The following is a 10361-nucleotide window of genomic DNA, read 5'->3' on the forward strand; positions in this document are numbered from 1 at the left end:
CTGGTGGTCCCGTGCCATAAACAAACTCTACAACAGAAGGAGGAAACTGATATGGAATAAGGTGAAGTCCCAAGACTGGAAAAACTCCCTTATCTGCCTCAACAAAAAGTTGAGATCCCTCATCAAATTCTCTAAAGCTAGGTATGAAAACAGAATTGCAGCAGATAGTAAAAACAACCACAAGGCCTTCTATAGTTATGTAGAGAATCTCCACGGCAATACCCAGATTTGCTCTGAGCTACTGCACAGTGGTACCTCCTATACCTAGCCAACAGATATTGCCAGTATACTGGCCAACAGATTCAGTGCCAACTTTACCCCTCCCCCCCAAAGGACCAATCACAATACCAGTAGATTGCCAGGCACCAGTATTACTGCTGCATAGGTTAAAATAGCACTGTCCAAGGCCAAGAATACAGCTTCTATGGGACCTGACAATATCCCTGGTTGTGTTCTACATGAACTACAGAGTGAACTGGCACCTCACCTGTGTGCCCTGTTCAATCACAACCTCACCTCAGGCTTTGTCCCTGCTGAATGGCGCACTGCTACAGTCATCCCTGTCTGCAAAGGAGGAGTGACTACAGACCCTGGGAACTATCGCCCCATTAGCCTGATGAGTCTGATATGCAAAACTATGGAACACATCATCATGGACCTAATAAACAAGGATATAGGGAATCACCAAACTCTGGATCACACACAGTTTGGTTTTGTGAAGGGTAGATCATGCCTGTTCAACTTGGTCGACTTCTTTGAGTCAGTCACCAAAGCTGTGGATGAAGGCAAGGTGGTTCATACAGTCTACCTTCATCTGGCCAAGGATTCTGATACCATTCTCCACTCAGGAGTCATAGAAAAACTCTCAAGCTTGGCATCAATCCCTACATCACTAGGTGGGTTGCAAACTGGCTCACAGATAGAACCCACAGTGTGAGAGTAGCTGACTCTAAGTCAGACTGCCGATTAATCATGAGTGGAGTCCCACAGGGTTCGGTCCTGGGTCCTCTCCTGTTTAGTATCTAATTCTCTGAAGTCCAGGCCAACACGAAGGGACTCTGGCTGACAAAGTTCACAGACGATTGCAGTTGGGAGCTATTATTAACTCTCCAAGTGATGTTGGCATCCTACAGAATGGCCTCACTGTGACTAGCAACTGGTGTCAGAACCATGGCCTTAAGCTCAATGCCAAAAAATGTGTTGTCATTTCCTTTGGGGAAAAAAACGATGGTAGTCCACTGAACACAGAAGGCATTATGAGAGATCTGGGAACACAGGTTGACAGCAACCTCTCTTTTGATCACCACATTGCCACTATGGTCAGAAAGTCCTTCTATGTGGCACATCTCATTACTAAGGGTTTTGCATCCAGGAAGAAAGAGGTCATTGTCTCCCTCTACTCTTCCCTCATTAGGCCAATCATCGAGTACAATGCCCCATTTGGCATGTACCTCACTACACACCTGCAACAACTGGATTGGCTGCAAAAGTACCTCACAAAGTGAATACTAGGCCTTAAACACTTGTCCTATATGGACAGACTCAAAAACTCCCAACTATTCTCTGTCTCATATCACCTACTTAGAGCGATCTCTGCTTGACTTACAAAGCCATGTCTGACCCACCTCTGTTAGAAATGCTACATCTAAAGAAATCCCAATCCCACCGCACCACACGCTGCAGAGACCTCGACCTCATTACCACAATTAACAGAAGATGCTGGAAAGAGAGGTTCATAACCCAGGGACTGCCCATGCTATGGAACAGACTTCCCATACATGTCAAGCAAAGCACCTTGATGACCATCTTCAAAAGAAATCTTGATGAGTGGATGAGAAACAGAAAATTCACCTCAGGGATAACTCCAGTCACTCTACTCGACAGAGGCACTGGGAACTAAGGTCATATGACACTATGCCAGGGTAATCCTACGGCTAGGCTTGTAAAGGCCCTAGGGCTATTAGCCTAGTACACACCTATGAACCTTTGATTGAACAGCTTAAATGTGAAAAAAATGATTAAAACTGAATAAGCAAGCTAAAAAGGTACCTTGCGTGCTCAGTTTTGCTCATATTTAAGCTTGAAGATAAATTAGTAAATAAATGAAGCATGTTAAGGCATGCATGCTATGACATACATTGCCTATGCTTAGCTATACCCGTGCTGAAGCTTTCTGAAGTGGAAGAGGGCCCATCTTTAAGATAAATTCTTAGTCCTTAGACTGGGAAGGAAGCAGGACTGTTCGCCCCTGGGTGGTTCGACCCCAATGCATTTCTATACAATTTCATGTATAAATTTATATGTATTGTATATGTGATTTTTTTAGTGGACAGTTTGACCCCGGACTATTTGACCCCAAATATTTTATTTTAAGTACTTTATCATTAAGTTATTAATCAATTATTCAATAGCACTGTTAATTTTTCATTGTAAATATATGTTTATTAATATTTTTATTTAATTTAATTATTATATTGTTTAGTATAAATATAACATTTAAATCTTTAACATATAATAACTAGTGTTATGTTTTAACATATTATGACTACTGTTACTTTATAACATATGTTTTCCATCAATTAAATATTTTTTTGTTTTATATTATGTTTATATGTTACCTAATCTATTATCTACTATAAATAATAATCAAATGAAATCAATTTTTTATTCAGGTTAATATGCCTTCTTCATCTTGAACATTTATACTACCATTTATACTATCACCAAAGCTCAAGCAACAACATGCAATTTTCACCATTTCCCACTGTCTACCATCAAAGTACATCAGAACCTCAGGAAAGTGGATATGGATGTATGAGTAAATGCAAACACTCTTGATTTCCAGCAACATTGATAGTGTGTAGTGCTGCAGAGGACTTGACTTGATTGCAGAGTGCAAAGACAAACATACACACAATACAGTCTAATCCATCTACAGTGCACAAACATTCCTAAGTAAAACACTGTTTTAAGGACTCAAGAATTTATTTGTAAACAGTATCAACAAGTAGTTCAAAGCTTAGAAGTGCAATTCTAGGGCCAAACATCCATTTCACTATCACAATGCTCAGTGCCTCTACAGCTTACACCCACAGCCTATTAGCTTCAGCAGGGAAACAGAACATCAAAGCAGACCAAAGAATGGTGTACAGCAACAGTCGTACCACTCCACAAAGGTGGTGCCACAACTGACCCTGGGAACTATCGCCCTATAAGCTTGACTAGCTTGGTCTGCAAAGCCATGGAATGCATTATCATGGAGCTCATTAACAGGGACATTGGGAACCTCCAGACACTGGACCCCACCCAGTTCGGCTTTGTTAAAGGCAGATCTTGCCTCATGAACTTGGTCGACTTCTTCGAAACAGTCACCAAGGCCATATATGAAGAGAAGGTGGTCCACACAGCATATCTGGACCTCGCTAAGGCATTCGACACCATCCAACACTCAGGAATCATAGACAAACTCACCAGCTTAAATATCAACCCCCATGTCACGAGATGGGTTGCCAATTGGCTCTCAGACAGAAGCCACACGGTAAGAGTGGCAGGCATCATGTCTGACTCTAAACCAGTCACAAGCGGAGTCCCACAGGGCTCAGTCCTGGGACCCCTCCTGTTCGATATATATTTCACTGAAGTACAGGCAAAGGCGGAGGGACTGTGGCTAACCAGGTTTGCAGATGACTGTAAATTGGGTGAAATAATTGACTCTCCAGCTGACACAGACATCCTGCAAAAGGGTCTCACAGAGACAAACACCTTTTGTCAAAGTCACGGCCTCAAGCTAAATACCAAAAAATGCATAGTAATCCCATTTGGGAAAAACAAAGTACCTACAAACTACCACATAGATGGGAATCCACTAAGTACAGAAGAAGTAATTAGGGACCTGGGTACCCAAGTAGATAGCATGCTCTCCTTTGATAACCACATAGCCAAAATGGTCAGGAAATCCTTCTATGTGGCACACCTGATCACAAAGGGTTTCTCATCCAGATCCAAGGAGGTGATTGTGCCCCTTTACTCCTCACTCATTAGGCCCATAATAGAGTACAATGCCCCATTTGGGATGTACCTCACTAGACACCTGCAACAACTAGAAAGACCACAGAAGTACCTCACTAGGAGGATTAAGGGCCTTAAACAATTACCCTATGAAGCACAACTAAAAAAGCTCCAGCTCTTCTCAGTCGCTTACCGTCTGCTCAGAGGTGACTTATAGGGCCATGTCAAACCCTGAACTAATGGACATGCTTCACCTAAAAAAAACGAGATCCCTCAGAACCACTCATTCTAGCGACTTGAACCTATGTACAACAATAAACAGGACATGCTGGAGGGATAGATTCCTGTCCCAGCGACTCCCCTCACTCTGGAATAGAATCCCAATCCATATTCAACAGAGCTCCTCTCTGACCCTCTTCAAGAGAAATCTTGATGAGTGGATGGGTAATCGTAAGTTCTACCCTGGGATCACTTCAGGAGCCCTGTTGACAGAGGCCCAGGTTACTAATCTAATGGGGAGGCGAAAGCCATCACTCTGTGGCTAGGCTTATAAATGCCCATGGGCAGATAGCCTAGTACTTACCTATGAACCTATGAACATCTGTCAAAATGACTGCCCATTATGTTTTCATTTTTAAATATAATTTATTTTTAATCACTACTTATTGTTTTATCGTTAATTCTTTATTTTTATGTAATAATGACGTTATCGTTATATGGAAACTCCGGACTAATTAATGCAGTGAACTTCCGGATTAGTCAGCAATATTTTTTTTTTGGCACTTACTGTTTTTGTATATATAATTAAAGTTCCAATTTGCACTTAGTTTAAAGTAAGTGTAGTCAAAGCACATAAACAGAAAAGAAATACTTTCTAAACCAATTTTAAGAATGTTTAGACAGTCTTTCATTTCTATTTTTGCTTTGATGTGCTTTGCTTCACTTATGTTACTTTTTTTACTGGGGTCCAACCATCTGGGGTTGAATCGGTTGGGGGCGAATCTGCGGGGTCCAAACATCCTGCACCCACTGGGAACCTTCTTTCGGGGACCTCGACAAAGAAAAATGAAACTTCATCCATAAGCCATTTATAGCACCAGAAAGACACAGCTTTTGCCCTGAGTTCAAGGTATAGCAGCACAATTAAGCCACCCAGGAAGCACTTATGGGAAAAGCCATGAAGTATTCTGCAACCTGAAATCTAGAATGAAGGCATTGTTTCTTTTATTCTTTGATCACCAAATAGTGTAAGAATATTTATTTTTAGAGCAGTTGTGCTTTTTTCAGTGTAATTTACTTATAGTACCCCTTCCCAGGCAGATTGAGGAAAGGAAATGATGCCATATGTAAACAAGGTACGATTGACAGGTTTGCTATTAGATACCACTGTGCTGCTTGTTTGCTTTCCTTCTTTATGTGTTTTTTATTTATTTCTTCTTTCAATTGTGTAGCTAGCTTACTTTGAAGCTACCTTAAAGACAAAACAGAAATAATCAGGGTTGCAAAATAAATTTTTATAAATGGCTTCACTTCTTGAATACAATTGTTAGTTGTGCAAAAACATTAAAAAGAAGAACAGGATTGTATTATACTGCAGATTAATGGGAAGACTAACTTGGATATTTCTAACTTAATTGCTGCAGTCTTCCATTGTTCTGTTATAAAAAGCGCATATAATATCAGTGACAAACTACTGAAGAAAAAAGCAGGGGTACTCTCAAAAATATTAAGACATATGAACAAAACTGTAGTGTAACTTAATGATGTCAGTGCCTTATTTCTGTTATGGAGCACAAAAGAAATAAAAGACATAACATAGCAGTAAACATCAAGGGTATCCTCACAGTCAGAGTACTAACACCAGTATGGAAAAAAACTATAAAACTGCATTTAAAGTTTCATTAGCACCGATTTAATGCATCCTGACACCAGTTATTCCAATAAAGTTTGCTTTTATAACAGTGATATTTAAAATGTCCCTACTTCAGTTTTTCTATCCTTCAGAAAATACAGCCTGGCACTAAAACGGTTATTCAAGCAAACTTTCTGAGTTTATAAGTGAGATAATTAAAAATGTGCCCCCTATTTTCAGCTCAGAAAAAGGACCCTGACACAAAAACTATTATTGCAGTCTAAATGTCAGTAGCATGGCTGTGGTGAGACAGGATTTGGTTAGGGTTGGCCACTGTGCAGCTGGAGTGCACTATAAGTAAGGTACTCATTTTTTTTTTTTAGTCCTCCAGGTGATATGTCCAATGGTTCACCTTCATGTGCCCCTTCAATTCATTCATTTTTTCTAGGGATGACTTTCAGGTTTCCTCAGAGTGAGTGAGAGACCCGTGTCTCAGTCATCTTTAAGCTCCTTTGTTCCCTGGCAAAGCAAGACTGATATTAGGGAGCAGGCCAGATTCTGGTCCTGTGGAAGTTTTCACCCCATTCCACCCAAACGGTCTCCAGTAGATGTCTTGCAGAACTGCAATGGCAGCTTGGTCAGGGAAAGAAATAACACATTCCCACACGTATATACCTCTTCAAAGCAGTGCACTTGCACTGCTTTGACAGTACCTACCAGACAGGACCCTTCCACAAGCAAATGTCCACCTACCTGTATGTGTCACAACAGGTGGTAAACCAAGTTGCCTCCCTCCCCCAGGATAAGTGAGCTGATGTTAGCTGCTCAAGACAATCTTCTACTACTCAGCCACTCCAGCACTCATGCCACTAATTGAAAACTGTGTTGCTTTTTTATCTTTAATCTTCTAAAGAGAAGATAAAGGTACATAAGTTCATAAGTGTGTACTAGGCTAATGGCCCTGGAGCCTTTACAAGCCTAGCCCATAGAATTACCCTAGCATCATGCCACCCGACCTTAGTTCCCAGTGCCTCTGTTGAGTAAAGCCACTGGAGTGATCCCTAGGGTGAATTTTATATTTCCCATCCACTCATCAGGATTTCTTTTGAAGAGGGGAAGTGAGGTACTCTGCTTGACATGTATGGGAAGTCTATTCCATAGCATGGGCAGTCTCTGGGTTATGAGCCTGTCCCTCCAGCATGTTCTGTTGATTGTGGTAATGAGGTTGAGGTCTCTGAAGCGTGTGGTGTGGAGGAATTGGGATTTCTTTAGATGTAGCATTTCTAACAGAGCTTTGTCAGACATGGCTTTGTAAGTCAAGCAGAGATTGCCTCTAAGCAGGCAATATGAGATAGAAAATAGTTGGAGTTCTTTTAGTCTGTCCATATAGGGCAAATGTTTAAGGCCTAGGATCCTCTTTGTGAGGTACTTTTGCGGCCTCTCCAGTTGTTGCAGGTGTTTAGTGAGGTACATGCCAAGTGGGGCATTGTACTCAATGATTGGCCTAATGAGGGAGATTAGAGGAAGACAATGACCTCTTTCTTCCTGGATGCAAAACCCTTAGTAATGTGATGTACCTCATAGAAGGACTTTCTGACCATAGTGGCAATGTGGTGGTCAAAAGAGAGGTTGCTGTCAACCTGTGTTCCCAGATCTCCTATAATGCCTTCTGTGTTCAGTGGACTACCATTGATGTGGCAATCCATGGGAACTGGGTTTTCCCCAAAGGGGATGACGACACATTTTTTGGCATTAAGCTTAAGGCCATGGTTCTGACATCAGTTGTTCGTCTCAGTGAGGCCTTTCTGTAGGATGTCAACATCACTTGAGGAGTTAATAATAGCTCCCAACTTGCAATCGTCTGTGAACTTTGCTAGCCAGAGTCACTTTGTGTTGGCCTGGACTTCAGAGAAGTAGATACCAAACAGGAGAGAACCCAGGATCGAACCCTGTGGGACTCTACTCGTGACTGGTCGGCAGTCTGACTTAGAGTCAGATACTTTCACACTGTGGATTCTACCTGTGAGCCAGTTTGCAACTCACCAAGTGATATAGGGGTTGATGCCTAGCTTAGTGAGTTTTGTATGATTCCTGAGTGGAGAATGGTATCAAAGGCCTTGACCAGATCAAGGTAGGCTGTATGAACCACCTTGCCTTCATCCCCAGCTCTGGTGACTGACTCAAAGAAGGTGACCAAGTTGAGCAGGCATGATCTGCCCTTCACAAATCCAAACTGTGTGGGATCCAGAGTTTGGAGATTCCCTGTATCCTTGTTTATTAGGTCCACGATGATGCGTTCCATAGCTTTGCATATCAGACTCGTCAGGCTAATGGGGCGATAGTTCCCAGGGTCTGTAGTTACCCCTGCTTTGTGGGGAGGGATGACTGTAGCAGTACGCCATTTGCTAGGGACAAAGCCTGAGGTGAGGCTGTGATTGAACAGGGCACACAGGTGAGGTGCCAGTTCACTCTCTTGTTCAAGTAGAACACAGCCAGGGATATTGTCAGGTCCCATAGAAGCTGTATTCTTGGCCTTGGACAGTGCTATTTTAACCTATGCAGCAGTAATACTGGTGCCTGGCAATCTACTGGTATTGTGATTGGTCCTTTGGGGGGGGGGTAAAGTTGGCACTGAATCTGTCGGCCAGTATACTGTCAATAACTGTTGGCTCGGTATAGGAGGTACCATTGTGCAGTAGCTCAGAGCAAATCTGGGTATTACCGTGGAGATTCTTTACATAATTATAGAAGGCCTTGTGGTTGTCTTTACTATCTGCTGCAATTCTGTTTTCATAGCTAGGTTTAGAGGATTTGATGAGGGATCTCAACTTTTTGTTGAGGCTGATAAGAGAGTTTTTTCGGTCTTGGGACTTCACTTTATTCCGCATCAGTTTCCTCCTTCTGTTGTAGAGTTTGTTTATGGCAGGGGACCACCAGATTGGCTTCCTTTTTTGGAGGAGAGCGTCTTGGTTCTGTTGGGCATGGCAAGATCCATGCATTTGTGTATGTGTTTGTACAGTACATTGATGTATAATTTGGCGGTCATGCAACTGATCTCCATTTGCATGGGTGCTGTGAAGTTAGCCATCTCTGGCTTTAGGAGCCCAAAGTTAGCTTTGGAGACATTTTTCATGGTGGTTGCCTTTGCGGGGTGGGGTGGGAGGGAGGGATGTGGCTTTCCAAGATGATAGTTTGTGGTTGGATCTAACCAGGGGGGAGTTGACTATTGGTGTAGAACAATGGTTGCCCATGTTAGTAATGACCAGGTCAAAGATGTTGCTATCTCTAGTGGGGATAAAAACGTGCTGGTCCAGGGCATTGCAATTAATGAATTCCAGGAAATGTCGGGCAAGTGTATTGGTACATGAGTAGTTTTCCCAGTTAATGGAGGAGTAGTTGAAGTCGCCCAGTATGAGTGTTAGGTTGGACCCTAATATTCCCCAGGGTGCTTAGGAATGTGGAGTGTGAGTCTTGGGACATGGTCGGAGACCTATAGCAGGCTACGACCTGAATCGCTCTCTTACCCAATGTCAGCTGCAGCTGAATTATCTCAGAGGAGTTATGTTGGGCTACTAGTCTGGAGGTGTGCGCATCCTTAATGAATATGAAAACATCACCTCCTTTGGAGCTTTGGTCTAAGTTCTGGGGCCGAAAGTTGTTTAATGTGTACAGCCCAGTGGTGCAGGGGTGCTTTCTGCTGCTATGAACCAGGTCTCTGTTACAGCACAAATGTCAATGTTCTCAATTTTAAGGAGTGCTTCGGGCGCATGCATCTTGAGATTTAGACTTCTAGCAGTGAGCAGCATGACCCTAAGATTGCATTTGTTTGTAGCTGTTACGGTGGTAATTTGGTCTTTGGAACACTGTCTAAAAAAGGCCCATAGGGGTGGCAAGAGCCTTGGCCAGTATCCGGAAGCCCAGGGTTGACAGATGCAGGCCATCCCTGGCAAAGCATCGAGGTCTGTCAATCATATCATCCCAGGCAGACAGATACTGGATGCCCTTAGAATGACACCAGAAACTTAGCCAAAGAGGAAGACGGTGGTTAGCGTTGTCGCCTCATAGCAAGAGACTTTCTGGTTCGATCTAGGGTTACCACCTGTCCCACTTTGCAAGGGACAGTCCCTCTTTGGGCAGTTGTGTCCTGACAAAAAATTGTAAAAATGGCAAATGCCCTGAGATTTTAGGACAAAATTATTTCCTGTATTTTATGTAATAGTTGCATAAAACAGTTATTCTGTATCTTAAATACCTAAATTTTATAAGAAACAGAATAAGCAATTAAAATGCTACAAGAATAAGCTTTTATTTAGGCAAAAGGGTTAAGTTCTATCCTTTGTACGGACCGTGGGTATGTGTCGGCTTGTAAAATCTGATGTTTGTACCAAAAATGTCCCACTTTGGCCGTTTGAAAAGGTGGCAACCCTAGTTTGATATTTGGCTGGGGTGTCTTCTGTGCGGAGTCTGCATGTCCTCCCCGTGGTCGTGTGGGTTTCCTCTG

This window comes from Protopterus annectens, chromosome 2.part0 (assembly GCF_019279795.1).
Source record: "Protopterus annectens isolate FY-2018-M chromosome 2.part0, PAN1.0, whole genome shotgun sequence".
NCBI classification, from domain to species: Eukaryota; Metazoa; Chordata; order Ceratodontiformes; family Protopteridae; genus Protopterus; species Protopterus annectens.